This window comes from Rhinoderma darwinii, chromosome 7 (genome assembly GCF_050947455.1).
Source record: "Rhinoderma darwinii isolate aRhiDar2 chromosome 7, aRhiDar2.hap1, whole genome shotgun sequence".
In the NCBI taxonomy this organism is placed as follows: Eukaryota; Metazoa; Chordata; class Amphibia; order Anura; family Rhinodermatidae; genus Rhinoderma; species Rhinoderma darwinii.
Window position 1 is genome coordinate 92,270,058 of NC_134693.1, and position 18,235 is coordinate 92,288,292.

The following is an 18,235-nucleotide window of genomic DNA, read 5'->3' on the forward strand; positions in this document are numbered from 1 at the left end:
CTTGTACGGCCCTATATATCGGGGAGCAAATTTTTGGGACGGGACTTTAAGGCGCAAATTTTTAGGAAATAGCCACACCAGATCCCCGACCACAAACAAGGGGTTAGCAGAACGTCTTCTATCTGCCTGAGTCTTTTGTATGCTCTGGGACTCCTCTAGTTTCTTCTGAACCTGGGCCCAGACTGTGCACAGTTCCTGATGAACGACATCTACCTCGGGATTGTTGGAACTACCAGGTGAAACGGAGGAGAATCGTGGATTAAACACAAAATTACAGAAAAAGGGGGAGACCCCTGACGAGTTACTGACCCGGTTATTAAGGGAAAATTCGGCGAGGGGAATGAAGGAGACCCAATCATATTGACAGAGATAAAACACCTTAAATATTGTTCTAGAGACTGATTAGTCCTCTCAGTTTGGCCATTAGTTTCAGGACGGAAGGCCGAGGAGAAAGACAGATCAATCTCCAACTTCTTACAGAAGGCTCTCCAAAACAATGAAACAAATTGTACCCCTCTGTCAGAAACAACGTTGACAGGAGACGCAGGATGTGTTTGACAAACAAGGTAGCTAACGTCTTAGCATTGGGTAGTTTCTTGAGGGGCACAAAGTGGCACATCTTACTGAAACGGTCTACTACAACCCACACCACCGACTTGCCTTGAGATGGAGGCAAATCGGTGATAAAATCCATGGAGATATGGGTCCAAGGTCTCTAGGGAATGGGCAAAGAACATAGTAAGTCCGCTGGTCGGGACCTGGGAGTCTTGGACCTAGCACAAATTTCACAAGCCGTGACGTAGGCCTTAACGTCTTTAAGCAACCCAGGCCACCAATAGTTTCTGGCAATGAGATGCTTGGTACCCAGGATGCCTGGATGGCCAGATAGTGCAGAGTCATGATTTTACGAAAAGGGGGAGACCCCAGACGAGTTACTGACCCGGTTATTAAGGGAAAATTCGGCGAGGGGAATGAAGGAGACCCAATCATCTTGACAGTCAAATTTCGCAATTTCGGAGACTAAGTCAGAATCAACAGAGGAAATGATTATATCTGGAGGCAAAACACAAGCAGGATCTTCCTCCGAAGGAGGCCTGGCCATGAAGCTACGCGACAGTGCATCAGCCTTAATATTTCTAGACCCAGCCCTATAGGTGACCAAAAAGTTTAATCTAGTAAAAAATAACGCCCATCGAGCTTGTCTCGGGTATAGCCTCCGGGCAGATTCTTGGAAAACCAGATACATGTGGTCGGTAAGGACCGTTACCTGGTGCCTAGCCCCCTCCAGGAAGAGGCGCCACTCTTCAAAGAGTTTGCGGTTGCCAATATCATAGTTACTCTCAGTGGGCGAGAACTTCCTGGAGAAGTAGGCACAGGGACGGAAATAGGTGAGGGACCTGGTACCCTGGGACAAGACAGCACTCACTCCCACCTCGGAGGCGTCAACCTCCACGATGAATGGCTCCATTTGGTTAGGCTGAATCAGCACAGGGGCCGAGATAAAGAACTTCTTAAGGACCTCAAAAGCCTGGACCGCCTCTGGAGGCCAGTGGAGGAGATCAGCACCTTTGCGAGTAAGATACGTAAGAGGCTTAGCAATGACCGAGAAGTTAGCAATAAGTCTCCTGTAATAATTAGCGAACCCCAGGAAGCACTGTAACGCCTTCAGGGAGGCAGGTTGGACCCATTCAGCCACAGCCTGCACCTTGGCGGGGTCCATGCAGAATTCATGAGTAGTGAGGATTTGACCCAAAATGGTATCTCCTGCACCCCAAATACACATTTTTCGGTTTTAACAAACAGTTTGTTTTCCCGAAGGGCCTGGAGCACCTTCCTGACATGCTCAATGTGGGAGGACCAGTCCTTGGAAAACACAAGTATGTCAGCAAGGTACACTACAAGAAATACCCCCAGGTAGTCTCTTAAAATCTCATTTATGAAATTCTGGAAGACCGCGGGAGCATTACACAACCCAAAGGGCATGACGAGGTATTCGAAATGACCTTCGGGCGTGTTAAACGCAGTCTTCCACTCATCCCCCTCTTTGATGCGGATAAGGTTATAAGCCCCCCGTAGATCAAACTTAGAGAACCATTGGGCCCCGTGAACCTGATTGAAGAGATCAGGAATCAAAGGAAGGGGATACTGGTTCCTTACAGTGACCTTATTCAAGTTTCGGTAGTCAAGGACGGCCTAAGACCACCATCCTTCTTCCCTACGAAGAAGAAGCCAGCACCTACCGGAGAAGTAGAGGGGCGAATGTAACCCTTGGCCAGGCATTCCTGGATATACTCTCTCATGGCTTCACGTTCGGGACAAGAGAGATTAAATATCCTACCCTTAGGGAGCTTAGCTCCTGGTACCAAATCGATTGCGCAATCGTATTCTCTATGAGGAGGTAACACTTGGGAGGCCTTTTTAGAAAAAACATCAGCGAAGTCCTGAACAAACTCAGGTAGAGTGTTCACCTCCTCAGGTAGAGAAATAGAATTAACAGAAAAACATGACGTCATGCATTCATTACCCCATTTGGTAAGATCCCCAGTATTCCAGTTAAACGTGGGATTATGCATCTGCAACCAGGGAAGGCCTAAAACCAAATCGGACGATAATCCCTACATCACCAGTACAGAGCACTGCTCCAATTGCATGGAGCCAACAAGGAGTTCAAAAACAGGTAACAAGAGGAGTGCAAATAACTATTAGCAAGAGGAGTGGCGTCGATACCCACTACCGGGACAGGTTTAGGAAAATCAATCAATGGCATAGCTAGAGACATAGCAAATTCCACAGACATAATATTAGCAGAAGACCCTGAATCCACGAAGGCACTGCCGGCAGCAGACCTACCACCAAAAGAGACCTGAAAGGGAAGCAAGATTTTATTAGGTTTCACATTTACGGGAAATACCTGTGCGCCCAAGTGACCTCCCCCATGATCACTTAGGCGAGGAAGTTTTCCGGCTGCTTATTCTTACGCCTAGGACAGTTGTTCACTTGATGCTTGTCATCCCCACAGTAGAAGCAGAGACCATTCTTCCTGCGGAACTCTCTACGTTGTTGGGGAGACACAGAGGCCCCGAGTTGCATAGGTTCATCCGAGTCTTCCGTGGAAGAACGAAGCAACGGAATCTCGGGAGCCATCATGGGGGAGTCAGAGGAGAAGGCACAAAAACGTTCAAGTCGTCGTTCCCTGAGACGTCAGTCAAGACGTACCGCTAAAGCCATAACCTGATCTAGGGAGTCAGAAGAGGGATAGCTAACTAACAGGTCTTTCAGGGCGTTCGACAGACCCAATCTAAACTGGCACCTCAAAGCAGGGTGATTCCACCTAGAAGCTACACACCACTTCCTAAAGTCAGAACAGTAGTCCTCAACAGGTCTCTTACCCTGACGTAAGGTCACCAGCTGACTCTCGGCAAAGGCAGTTTTATCAGTCTCGTCATATATGAGCCCGAGAGCAGAAAAGAAAAGATCAACAGAGGAAAGTTCAGGGGCGTCAGGAGCCAAGGAGAAGGCCCATTTTTGGGGCCCGTCCTGGAGCCGGGACATAATTATACCCACTCGCTGGCTCTCAGAACCTGAGGAGTGGGGCTATAAGCGGAAATAGAGCCTACAACTCTCCCGAAAGGAGAAAAAAGTCTTCCGGTCCCCTGAGAACCGGTCAGGCAACTTGAGGTGGGGTTCAAGAGGTGAGGTTGGGGGCACTACGAGGGTAGCATCATGCTGGTTGCCTTGTTGCCAGGGCTTTGACCTGTAGGGAGAGGCCCTGCATTTGCTGAGCCAGGGTCTCAAGGGGGTCCATAGTTGTGTCAGGGACCAGGGAAGAAAAGGTATATGGGCCTGTGATTATGTAATGACGGGGTAGGAGACAGACAGGTGACCCCTAATCTACCCGCCACTCCCTGCCTACTTGCAACGGCCCATCCTAGGCGACGGCCTACTACTGGGCGACGGTCCCTACGCTCAATAAGTGCACGACAGACAAACAGACAAGGGTACACAGAAGTTAGGGAAATGGGGCAGTTGCCCACGGCAGCACCGTGAGCAACGAGAGTAGTGAACGAGCCGAGTCAAACCAGGAGTGTACGAGGTGCCAAACGCAGAGCAGGAGAATAGTGAACAAGCCGAGTCAAAAGAGGAGTGTACGAGGTACCAAACGCAGAGCAGGAGAATTGTCAGTAAAGCCAGGGTCAAAATGAAGCAGAGGACAAAATGTTCAAGCAGCAGCAGCAGCAGAGCCAGGACAGAGACAGAATCACAGGCAAAGGAGGAGCAGGAAATGCAGGTATAAATAGACAGAGGGCGGGAGCTAGCTCCGTCTGGCCAGGCTGTGATAGGCTATCCCACTCCTCAGCCTCCCAGCCTGACTGGTAGAAGATTGTGTCATTCTCTCAGACTTAGGAGCAGGTGCAGACTGATTACCCACGGGCGTCGACACAGAAGCTGTGTCAGGCAGATCCTTTACAGGATCTGTCCCCTCTCCTGACATGTCTGTTGTAGGAAATCCTTGTATTCTACATATCTTTGTGTACCCAGGACTAATAGGCAAATGTGTGTTACCATTCCCATTGTCAAGAGGAAGTGTGATACTGTCAGCGATGGTTGGAGACTGTCAGTATGTAGGGACACAGCCCTTTGACAAGGGGAATCGTAAAAACCCATTTGTCAATGCTCGCACAAAAAGGTGGTGTTCACTATAGACACGGTAGAGCGGCGGTGGGAAGGGGGGTCCAAGTTTGGGGAACAGCCCAGGGCCTATGGTCTACTTAATTTGCCACTGTACATGAGGGAGGTGGGGGCCTGTATGGCACGCTCTTCAAGGGGGAGGTGGGGGGATGTATGGCACTGTCTACAAGGAGGAGGTGGGGGATTATGGCACTGTCTACAAGGAGGAGGTGGGGGATTATGGCACTTTCTACAAGGAGGAGGTGGGGGATTATGGCACTGTCTACAGGGAGGCTGCATGACACAATCTACAGGGGGCACTATCTACAAGGTGAGAGGGCTGTGTATGGCAGCCAGGGGAGGGGGGCAATATACTGTGTGGAGGCCACTAAGCGAACATTATACCGTGTAGGGGAACTACAGAGGCAATATACTGTAGAAAAAAGTGAACCAAACTCCAGCGCTGGGTGAAAGTAAAAAGGAACTCCTGTTCCAATTTTATTAGTATAACAATAAAAAGAACTAAATAGGATAGTTCTGCAGTGTGGAGAGTACAGGGATGAGTGATGGGTAAAGGATCAAAGATTTCCTTGTTCGAATGTGCAATATACTGTGTGTGGCTCTTAGGGGGCATAATACTGTGTGGGCACAATTACAGGACAAAATACTGTGTCTTTGAAGGGGTTATAATATATTATGAAATATTATTATACTGCACAAAAGGGGCATCATACAGTGTGGGGGCACTATATAGAACATTATACTGTGGGGGGTCATTATACTTTTTTATGGGGCATTTTTTTTATGATGGGGTGGGGCGCCGAAAGATAATTTTGCACGGGGTGCCATCTATCCTAAGGCCAGCCCTGCTCCCGATCATATAGTCAGGAAGTGGCCATGGAGGCAGAGGGAGCAGAAAAAGGTAGAACAGGGTTTAGGGGGCCCCGTTTTAGAGATGGGACTCACATCTATCTGACATTTATGACATATCCTGTGCATAAATGTCCCTGATGGGTAAACCCCTTTAAAGAAGGATGAAGAGATGAATCAGTACCAGTTCCCAATGGGGCTCACAATCTAAGATGGGCACGCACACATGCAAGCAATCACACACACACACACACACACACACACACAATATGAAGGAATCGCACACAAACACAGGGAGAACATTTGTCTTTAGTTGGAGATTCCACTAATAATGTTTATTACAGTCGTTTAACAAAGGCAGATTTTTTTACGGTAATGAGCGCCGGTAGACAATATAGTAAGTAGATTGGCGCTCCTTTAGTTCCATTTACATCGGTACTGTATGTGACAACAATTGGTATGTGACTTAACAATTGTTAGTCCAATCGTTCGGGCACATACAATTTTATTATTGTCAGCAACACTTCCCTGATTACATAGGGATATTTGCTGCTGAAAACCGACAATTTTTATGCCAACAATAATTGTTCAGACAGGTCAATGATTGGGAACAAGCGTTCTAAATCTTTAGGCTTCATTCATACTAATGTTTTTCTTTATGATATTATGTTTCATTTCTTCTACTGAACAACATAGAACAACTTTTAATGTGATTATGTTGACAGCAAATACGATCTATTTACACGGGCCAATGATTTAATTTTTTTTTATGCTGCCGTGAAAATCTTCGTTGTCGGCAACACATCTCCCAGTATAAACAGGGGATGTGCTGCCAACAGTATGTAAACTTTATGTGGACCGAACGTTCATTTGTCCCCAAACAGTTTACATTGGCGTGTGTAAAGGGTCTTTAACCCCTTTACGACTGCCATACGGCTATATATGTTCCAACTGCCGATGACCCGTGCAGTTAGCGTGTATGTAGACGTTGACAGCCTGGAACGAGAGCAGTGCTGCTTCAGTGTGAGCAGCGCTGCACTCTCATGTTGGCCAGGGCTTTGAAAGCACAGGACTACACCCCCCACAGAAGATAGCGCCGCCCACAATACCCTGTAAGTGGCGCAAATTCCCCTGTAGATAACCCCTCTCAAACACCCTCCAGCATCGGAATCCCCGGCAAGCGCTCTGACCGAGGATTCCCCTCCCAGAGGGAGCCGCTGCTGTCTCTCCATCCCCACTGTAGATAGTGCCACCCCCCTGCTATAGCAAACCCCCCGCTGTATATAGCATCGCACCGCCCCCCCCCCCCCACTATAGATAGCGCCACCTGAACTGACTCCAGGATTGGAATGATGTCACTGTTCACTCTGGCCGGGGATTTCACTACTGGAGAAGCCCCTGGTGTCACTATCCATATATGGTCAATGATGTCAGCGGCTCTCCCTATGAGCGGAATCCCCGGTGTCTGATCGCTCTGTGCTGGGATTTTCACTACTGGAGAAGCCCCTGGTTTCACTATCCAAATATGGACAGTGACGTCAGGGGCTACTCCTGGAGCGGAATCCCCGCTCTGGCAGGGGATTCCCCTTTTAGAGTTAACCCCTGACGTCACTGTCCATATATGGACGGAGACATCAGGAGCTTACCTGGAGCGGAATCTTCGGCTAGAGAGATTACGCTCTTACAGGGAGCTACGGTGGTGCTATTTACAGGAAGGAAGTGCCATTTATGGGGGGTGGCGCTATCTGCAGGGGGGATGTTGCTATCTACAGGGGGTGGCACTATATACATGGTGTGTTGTGCTATCTACAGGGAGTACTATATACAGGGGGTGTGGCACTATCTACATGGGCACTAGGGCATTATATTGGCACTACCTACAGGGGACACTGTGGCGCTATCTACATGGGCACTGTGTGTGGCACTATGTGGGCATTATCTACAGGGAGAACTGTGGCACTATGTGGGCACTGTGGCACTATTTACAGGGGGCACTATCTATGGGGGCACTGGCACTATCTATGTGGGCAATGTGGCACTAACTACAGTGATATTGCGTCATTATCTACATGGGCACTGTGGTGTTTTCAGGGGGTTGGGACAAAAAGCCCCTAACAAAAAAATGGATGAATTTTAATCAACGTTCATGAAAAACGGATGGCAAATGACAGTTAAAAACGGTCAGATGGACGGGAAATGCATTCAAATTTTAAGACACATTGATGCAAAACAGCCATGAAAAACCGACAGTTGCTTTGTTGTTGACGGACATTTTTTTCACGGTCATGTGTGTCACATTGGGTATGTGAACCCACTGGGATATACCGCCTTGACGGTATGGCAGCTAGCCAACAGGACACAGTCTATAGTTTGTATAGTGTACCTGCGGTAGCTCAGAGAGTAGCAAGAGAGGCTCGGCTTGGACTAGGCAGCAGGCAGGCACCAGGCGTGGTGTAGCAGGACAGGCGTGGTACACAGCACAGCACGACTTCAGCTCAACACGGCACTTGACCAGGATAGCGCGGGATACAGGTTACAGGTAGCAGGAACGGGAAACACTGGGAACCGGAAAAGACTTAGGAGACCATTTGCATAGACAGACTAGGATATCAACAACAAGGCTCAGGCATTGCAGGGAGGGCCCTTCTTATAGTCCAGGGTGCTCTGGGAGCAGTCAGCTCAATCTCCCACCTGTGTACAACCTAGTTCCTTGTCTGGACTGAGCTCGGGAGCGCACCCTGGTGGTCATTGTGGAACAAGTGCAGACATGTTCCACAATGACAAGAGCTCATGTGCAGACCTCTCTGGAGAGAAGGGCGTTGACCGGGTGGAAGGAGTTTGTGGTCAGTGACCACGGACGTTACAGTATCCACCCTCTTACACCCCCTCCTCTTGAGACCAGAATGATAGAGAAACTTCTTAATGAGGGTAGGATCATTGTGATTCTCTTCTGGCTCCCAGGACCTCTCCTCTGGACCAAACCCCCTCCAATCCACTAAATAAAAGGTTCTTCCTCTTACATTTTTAGTGTCCAGTATCTCCTTAACCCCAAAAATATCTGATGAACCTCTGGGAGCCACTGCAGGAGTAGAAGTCTTGGAGTAGTGGTTCAAGATCACAGGCTTCAGCAGGGAGACATGGAAGGAGTTGGGGATCTTGAAGGCAGGAGGCAGCCGAAGCTTGTAGGAGACAGGGTTGATTTGTTGCAAAATCTCGAAGAGTCCAAGGTTCCTGGGAGCAAACTTGTACGATGGCACCCTCAGCCGGATATTCCTAGAGGACAGCCAGACCTTCGTACCTGGAAGAAACTGGGGAGGCTCTCGTCTTCTTGCGTCTGCCTTTCTTTCCATCGACCACCAGCAGAATAGAAGATCGGGTCTGCTGCCAGATTTGTAGAAATTCCCTGAATGAGTCAGCTGCTGGCACCTGGGACGTCGTTGAAACAGGGAGAGGTATTCGAGGGTGTTGGCCATAGACAATGAAGAATGGACTCTTAGCGTTGAACTCACTTGTGTGGTTGTTGTAGGAGAACTCAGCCCAAGAAAGCAGCTGCACACAGTCATCATGCTGCCTGTAGATGAAGTGTAGTAAATAGTTCTCCATAATCTGATTTATTCTCTGAACTTGAACATTGGACTGGGGATGGCAGGCAGAGGAAAAGTCCAACTTCACACCGAGGAGTACACAGAGGGCTCTCTTTGAGGTGAATTGAACCCCCAGATCCGACACAATATGCAGAGGCAACCGTGCAGATGGAAGATGTGTTGGACGAAGTTATTGGCCAGTCGGAAAGCGGACGGTAGGCCGGTCAGTGGAACGAAATGAGCCATCTTAGAGAATCGCTCCACCACCACCCAGACCGTACTGCAACCAGAAGAGAGGCAGGTCCATGAAAAAGTCCATAGCAATATGCTGCCAGGGGGTATCGGGCTTAGGCAGCAGCTAGAGCAGGCCCGCCAGTTTGGAGTGGGCAACTTTGTATGCTGCGCACACTGTGCAGGAGGAGATAAAGTCCGTGCTGTCTTTGGGCAGCATGGGCCACCAGAACTGACGAGCGATCAAGTCTCGGGTCTTACGGACACCTGCGTGCCCTGCCAGTTTGGAACTGTGTCCCCAGCGGAGGATTCTTCTTCTGTCTGCCAGACGCACAAAAGCCCACCCTGGGGAATGTCTCTAACTTGCAGAGGGTTGACAGGGATGATGCAGGACAGATTAATGATATTCTGTGGAGACTCCATAGCGTCCTCTGTCTCGAACGACCTGGACAAGGCAATGGCCCTTACATTCTTGTCGGCCGGACGGTAGTGGAGCTCAAATTGGAACCGGGCAAAGAACAGCGACCACCTGGCCTGGCGGGCATTCGGTCGTTGGGCCATCTGGAGATAAGTGAGGTTGTTGTGGTCTGTGAATATCAAGATGGGATGAACTGCGCCCTCTAATAGATGTCGCCACTGCTCCAGAGCCAACTTGATGGCCAGTAACTCCCGATCCCCAATCGAGTAGTTGCGTTCTGCGGAAGAGAAGAGCTTGGAGTAATAGCCACATACCATTGACTTGCCCTTGGAACCTCTCTGGAACAGTAGTGCACCAGCACCGACAGAGGAGGCGTCCACTTCCAATGAGAACTGTCGAGAAACATCTGGATGGTGGAGGATAGAGGCTGACGTGAAGGCACTCTTCAGGCTATTAAATGCGGCTTCCGCTTCTGGAGTCCACACCTTGGCGTTCATGCCTTTCTTGGTGAGGTTAGAAATAGGAGATGTCAGTGAGGAAAAGTTTGGAATGAACTGACTGTAGAAATTGACGAATCCCAGGAAGCGCTGTATGGACCTCAAGCTTTGGGGGCGTGGCCATTCCAGAATAGCCTTTACCTTTTCAGGATCCATCTTGAGACCTTGATTCGAGATGATGTAGCCCAGGAAGAGTAGAACATCTTTCTCAAACACGCCCTTCTCCAACTTGGCGTACAGACAATTCTCTTTTAACCGTAGCAAAACTTGACGGACATGTCTCTGATGAGTCATTGGATCTGGAGAAAAAAATCAAGATGTCATCAAAGGAAGACCGCGGGAGCATTACATAGACCGGAGGGCATTACTAGATATTCATAGTGTCCGTCACGGGTGTTAAATGCCGTCTTCCATTCGTCACCCCGGCGAATCCGGATTAGATTGTAACCCCCACGCAGGTCTAGCTTTGAAAAAATCTTGGCTCCACATATGCGAAATCAAAGGCAACGGATACCGATTTTTTACCGTGATCTGGTTGAGACCCCGATAGTCGATGCAAGGACACAGAGAACCATGCTTTTTCTTGACGAAGAAGAACCCGGCTCCTGCCGGGCAAGAAAACTTCCGTATGAAACCCCTCTCCAAGTTTTCCTTAAAGAGACTCTGTCACCACATTATAAGTGCCCTATCTTCTACATAAGGAGATCGGCACTATAATGTTCGTGACAGCAGTGCTTTTTATTTAGAAAAACTATCTATTTTTACCACGTTATTAGCGATTTTAGCTTTATGCTAATTACTTTCTTAATGCCCAACTGGGCGTGTTTTTACTTTAGACCAAGTGGGCGTTGTACAGCGGAGTGTATGACGCTGACCAAAGTAAAAACACGATCAGTTGGGCATTAAGAAAGTAATTATCATAAAGCTAAAATCGCTCATAACGTGGTAAAAATAGATAGTTTTTCTAAATAAAAAGCACTGCTGACACCTACATTACAGTGCCCATCTCCTAATGTAGGGCACTTATAATGTGGTGTCAGAGCCTCTTTAACATAGGTGGACATCGAGAGAGTCTCTGGCAACGAGAGAGGATATGCCCTACCATGGGGAAGGAATGCACCAGGAACTATGTAGATAGGACAGTAATACACCCGGTGTGGGGGCAGCGACTCCGCCTCTTTCTTGCTGAAGACATCCAAAAATGCAGAATAATGACCAGGCAATCCTGCCAAGGACTGAGGCAGAGAGGGCTGAGCCGAACTAATCTGTACCAGGCAACGGTTGAGACACTCGGGACCCCACTGGAGAACCTCTCCAGAATTCCAGTCCAGGACTAGGTCATGTAGTCAGAGCCAGGGCAGGCCCAGCAGCACAGGATTGACAGCTTTAGCCAGGACAAAAGAACGAGAGGAGCTCGGAATGGAGGGCTCCTACTTGGGGCGTCAGCGGCTCGATCACAGCTACAATTGGGTCTGGCAGAGGTAGTCCATTCACAGATGCAACCATCGACGGCCTCTCCAAAGGCGTTGTGGGCAATTGGAGAAGATCCATCAGGTCTCTACGAATGAAATTAGCAGTGGATCGAGAGTCCAGATACGCAGAAAACAGATGCGTTTTCTCGCCGGACACTATGGTCACGGGAATGGACAATTTAGATGAAAGTCCTTCTTTACCCAGGGTTGTCTCCCCCACCAACCCTAGGCTCTAGGGCTTTTGGGGACACAGACACACAAGATGGCCACAACATAGACAGAGTCCCGAGGTGCGTCTGTGTTGTCTCTCCTGGGTAGACAGGTTAAACTGGTCCGTCCTCACAGACTGCTTAGGAGGATCAGCATCTGAGGACAGCAGGGGTTGCTGCAAAGTAGGAACCGGAGTAGGGAGTCCTCCCTCCCGACGAGCTTCTTGGAACTGTTCTCGGATCCTTATATAAACCCGGGCGGCCAGAAAGATAAGGTCATCCAGGGTAGACAGTAGGTCTCGGGCGGCAAGCTTGTCCTTAATCCTAGGAGACAGAATGTAACCACCAGGTCCTCATTGTTCCACCACAGTTCCCCTGCCAGAGTGCAGAAGTGGATGGCGTACTCGCCCACGGAGGTGTCTCCCTGGGGTAGGTTCAGCAAGGAGGTGGCTGTAGACAAGACTCATCCAGGCTCCTCAAACACTGTGCGAAATGTCCGAAGGTAACCCTGGAAGTCACGGGTCTCAGGTTCTTGTCTCTTCCAGATAGGGTTCACCCATGCAAGGGCCCTGCCAATGAGGAGAGAGATGATGAACGCGACCCTTGCGGCATCAGATGACAATGCCCTTGCATACAGGCTAAAGTGGATCTGGCACTGGTTCAAAAATCCACAGCAGGTCCTCGCGTCTCCATCATAGCGGTCAGGAAGCGGCAAAGAAAAGCAGGGATAAGCACTGCCAGGAGGTGTAGTTGGATGATTATTACTGCCAGGAGGTGTAGTAGGAGGAGCAGCAGCTTGCACCTCCGTGCAATAATGTTCAATGCCTGGAGGAGTTGATCCTGTCCAGACCGGAGGTCTAGCATATCCACCCGCATCTCCTGTGACGTCGTCATGGCCTTGGATTGACCAGCGGGGTCCATTGCCTGAGCCTACGCTCACGTTGGGTATGTGGACACACTGTGCCGTACCGGCTTGATGGTATGGCAGCTGGCCAACAGGACACAGGTCACAGTCTATAGTTCGTATAGTGTACCTGTGCTAGCTCAGACAGTAGCAAGACAGGCTCGACTGGAACTAGGCAGCAGGCAGGTGCCAGGCATGGTGTAGCAGGACAGGCTTTGTACACAGCACGGCACAGCACGACTTCAGCTCAGCACAGCACTTGACCAGGTTAGCGCGGGATACAGGTTACAGGTAGCAGGAACGGGAAACACTGGGAACCGGAAAAGACTTAGGAGACCATTTGCATAGACAGACTAGGATATCAACAACAAGGCTCAGGCATTGCAGGGAGGGGCACAGCCCTTCTTATAGTCCAGGGTGTTCTGGGAGCAATCAGCTCAATCTTCCACCTGTGTGCGACCTGGCTCCATGTCTGGACTGAGCTCGTGAGCGCACCGTGGTGGTCATTGTGGAACATCTCTGGAGAGAAGGGCGTTGACCGGATGGAAGGTGTTTGTGGTCAGGGACCACGGCCATTACAGTGTGTATATAGCCCTCTTCACTCTCTCCTCACAGTGATCCAGGGTAACAGAGAGAGAAGAGGACTAATTGTTACAGAGCTCTACAATGTATGTATATGTAAACCTTTTGAAATTGTTTTTTTTTTAATAAAAGAGTCAATCAGTGTGTTTGGTGAAACTTTTGAATTCATTTTTATTTACACGCAGGACCCGCTTTCACTGAGCCCGCCAGTCCCGCGGACCTGACAGGAACAGGATTTAGTGAACAATACAGTTGCTCTGTATACAGAATACTTAGCTGCTGTATCTCAAAAAGTAAAACAAATTTTTAATAAAAACTAATTATAAAGTTGAACCAAACAACACTACACTGATTGCACTTTTTATTAAAATAAATAAGTAAATGCCTTTCAAAGGTTTACATAGCCTTTAAACGAGCACCGAGCTGTAGCGCATGTTATGGGCACAAATCTGCCTGTGTAAACCCAGATTTTGTCTTCCTTCCAGCATAAATTATATACAACAATAATTTACATAGTACTATCTAACAAGTAAACTGAGCAAAGCATATAAGTCAGTAGTACTGGAAGTTGCTGATAAAATTTCTTCAAGTAAATAAACTGTTATGAATCAGTAACTGAACCTGACAGATTCCCACACCGCATTACTGAACATCGGTTCCTTCCTTATTTTTATGGCAAAAAAAAAAACCTGGTAAGTCTTAATTAGATTCCTGTAGACAAAGCCCACTGTTTTCAGCAGGATGCACTAACGATGGAGCTGACAAACACTCTCAGAGTTGTCCTGAGTTTTTATTAGGTCCCCGGTTATAAGTGGTGTACCCCAGGGTTCCGTGCTGGGACAACTATTATTCAACTTATTTATTAATGATATAGAGGATGGGATTAATAGCACTATTTCTATTTTTCAAGATGACACCAAACTATGTAATATAGTTCAGACTATGGAAGATGTTCATGAATTGCAAGCTGATTTGAACACACTAAGTGTTTGGGCGTCCAGTTGGAAAATGAAGTTTAATGTAGATAAATGTAAAGTTATACATCATATGTCCTAGGGGAAGCTACACTGGGGGAGTCACTTGTTGAGAAGGATCTGGGTGTACTTGTAATTTAAACTAAATAACAGCATGCAGTGTCAATCAGCTGCTTCAAGGGCCAACAAGATATTGTCGTGTATTAAAAGAGGCATGGACTCGCGGGACAGGGATGTAATATTACCACTTTACAAAGCATTAGTGAGGGCTCATCTAGAATATGCAGTTCAGTTCTGGGTTCCAGTTCATAGAAAGGATGCCCTGGAGTTGGAAAAAATACAAAGAAGAGCAACGAAACTAATAAGGGGCATGGAGAATCTAAGCTATGAGGAAAGATGAAAACAATTAAACCTATTTAGCCTTGAAAAAGACGACTAAGGGGGGACATGATTAACTTATATAAATATATGAATGGCACATACAAAAAATATGGTGAAATCCTGTTCCATGTAAAACCCCCTCAAAAAACAAGGGGGCACTCCCTCCGTCTGGAAAAATAAAGGTTCAACCTGCAGAGGCGACAAGCCTTCTTTACAGTGAGAACGGTGAATCTATGGAATAGTCACCACAGGAGCTGGTCACAGCAGGGACAGTAGATGGCTTTAAAAAAGGCTTAGCTAATTTCCTAGAACAAAAAAATATTAGCTCCTATGTGTTGAAATTTTTTACTTCCCCTTTCCCATCCCTTGGTTGAACTTGATGGACATGTGTCTTTTTTCAACCGTATAAACTATGTAAATATGTAACCAGAGCACATCCACTTTTAATTGCATAATCTTTATAGTTATCATTGCTCACATAGGACATATCATCAATAAGGTCTAAAAGGAAATAGATTCCAGTGACAAGTGATTGGCTACAAAGTCAGCTTGAGTTAACGTTGTCTTGACCTTGTCTTGTTAGGGGGCTATTATTGTGTCAGAGCTTGGGTCTATTGGAGGATCCTCTATTGGGCCAGCGAGGCCCTGGAACCAGTATCAGATCTCAAGAGAGAATCAGATTATTAGAGGTGCTTTTATTGTTATGACACAGTGGTGCATGTAATAAGGACCTCTGTTAGATAGGAAATACTGTTTACAGTGCTTCAACAGACCTTGTGCTGTGCGCTCTTACAGCAATACTGGTAGTTCAAGAGCACTGACTAATAGAAGGACAAGGGCAGCGAACACCACTGTAGATCAGTTTAACCCTTTTATTCTGTTAGCATGCAATATAATTTGGGTGGAAACATTGATGATAATTCAGCGGATAAAAATAATAAGCATGGGCTTGTTCAGATTAGGAAACAACTGGTTCCATTAATTTCAAAGCATTCATTTCTATTAATTTGAAACAGTTGTCAAAATGCTCATCCTGACATTAGCTTCATTCTGTTTCATAATGATCCCAAACATGAAGAGCAACAGAGAGAAGAAAAAAAAAAGAGAAAGGAGACCAGGAATAAATATTTCTATAAATCCTGGGAGACCATCACGCAAGATACATAGGTGATAATGGTAAGAACTCTCTCCTTCATTCAGTATACTATGGACGAAGTTTCTGCATTTGAGAGGCTGACATTGCTCGCCGGTTCTCATGATGAACATATAAAGGCCCTTTTACACCGGCCAATTATCGGGCAAATGAGCATTCATAGAATGTTCGTTCCTGATAATTGCCCTGTGTAAACATGGCAACGATCAGCCGATGAACGAGCAAACGTGTTGCCGACATGATAGAAATGTATGGGGACGAGCGATCGGAGTAACGAGCACTCGTCCCCATACTAGCTGCTTGTGAAAAGAGCAAACGAGCACCGATCAATGTTGACTCTTTCAAACAACGTTGATCAGCGATAGTTTGCACGGCCCACGTTGGGGCCATGTAATGTCACGTTAATTCTATGGAAATGTTTTATTTACCAAAGTATCCCGACATCAACCTTGACTTTAGAACTGAATGTAGTATTCAAGTCATGTGTATTGGAAAGAATACAAGATGCAATTGATCAAAAGTGTGAATACTCCCTTCATATTACACTCGCAGTTTGAGTCATCATTGACACCTCTTCTCCTTACTGAATTCCATGCACCATAATCTGCTTGTTGGACAATCTGAGAACTACCTGAATATAAACAAGTTACTGACTCTTTAATATGTGTTTTGGGCCAGAACCACATACAATACATTGGGCCCAATTATTAGCAGTGCATAGAGGAAAGTTGCATGAAGAAAAAAAATCTCAAATAGCCGCTTGCCTGGTGGTGGTGCTGATTTACCCCATTTTTGTTCATATCAACTCTCTGTTTTCATTTACCCTTAAAGGAGAGATGAGGGCAGAATTACCCTCGGGGCAGTTTCTCCCTCCTTAATTTGCAAACGTGGCGTCTGCCCAGAAAGGGAAAGCATTCACAATGAAAATGGAAAAATAGACTGGGTCAATATTAAGTGAAGCCCCCTTTCCTAGGAGCCCTTCATTGTTACTTTTTTTTCAAATCTGTTTTTATTCAAATTTTCATAACAAACAGGTGAAAAGGAAATTATTAGCAGCCAAGACAATTGAGTACCACGCAGGGTAGAAAAGAGGCATATGTAATCACAGTCACCTGAAAGAAACACAATCACATACAAAAATACAAACAAAATTTACAAAAACACAAAATAAGGTCTAGACCGGGCCTCAGCACATAAAATAGCAGAGGGTTACTTCCAAGAAAGCTATTACCAAACTGATATGTAAAATACAACAACATAAGTGCAGAGTTCAGTTATAAAGTACATAGATACCAAGATGTATTATCTAAATAAGAGCTAGTATAGGCGAAAGTCGAAGTAATAGTTTGATTCCAGAACCACCAGCAATAGAAGGTGGAGTGCTGTGTGTAGTAAGGGTTTACCTTTCATTGTTACTTGGTAGTCCATCCACAACAAGTTCTAAATTATTGTTTTTCATAAATATAACACGTGTATATGTGTTTTTAATTTGTGCTTTAGGAAAATAAACTATAAACTGTTACTTGTGTGATCCAGGACAATTACATTTAATTGGCTAATTTCATTAATACAATATGTGAATATTTGTATATTTATTTGTGTTAGGCTATAGGCATTTTGTATAAATTTGGACTTATATTTATTTAGGGATTATGGAAACTGGTCATAGTGCTATTATTATTTATATGTATGCAATATTGATTTTGCATACCACTTGCGAAAAAATTAAATAATTTTTCACCAACCTTTCATTATCAATGTTTTCTCTCGTTAATAATGCAGAGGTGTAAAGTATTTGTCTACTTATATTGTGAACTATGCTTAGCTATCACTCTTTTCACTGGGTGTTACTGTTGTATCGAAGTGTTTTAATATTTGTCTTTCGATGATGGTCTATATTCTTTTTTTGTTTTACCTTGAGTTACTTGAAAAAATGTGTTTGGTATGAATATATATGCATACTGTCACGATGCAGGGTGTGGACCCACTGGGCCGTACCGCATAGCGGGGATGGCAGCTGGCCAAACCGGAAGGTACACAGTTCAATAGTTCAGCGAGAGTACCTGAGGCAATCGTAGGCAGTGGTGAGGCGGACACGTCCAGAACCAGGCGGTGGGAAGTCGTTCGGTGAGGCGTAGCAGGGTAGCATAGACTGTAGCACAGCACGGCAATAGCACTAGGTAGCACGGAAACAGGATACGGGATACGGAATACAGGAGCAAGGTACACTCGGAGGATGGAAGATACTGGGAGACCATAAGCAAGACGAACAACGGGAAAACTAACAACGCT

At 46.6% G+C, this 18,235-nt stretch overlaps 1 protein-coding gene across 1 annotated transcript in view; it reads right to left on the reverse strand.

Moving 5' to 3' along the window:
• BAIAP2L2 (BAR/IMD domain containing adaptor protein 2 like 2) overlaps window positions 1–18,235 on the reverse strand; it is a 191,175-nt gene that overhangs the window by 90,794 nt on the left and 82,146 nt on the right. The gene's annotated exons all lie outside the window — the stretch shown is intronic.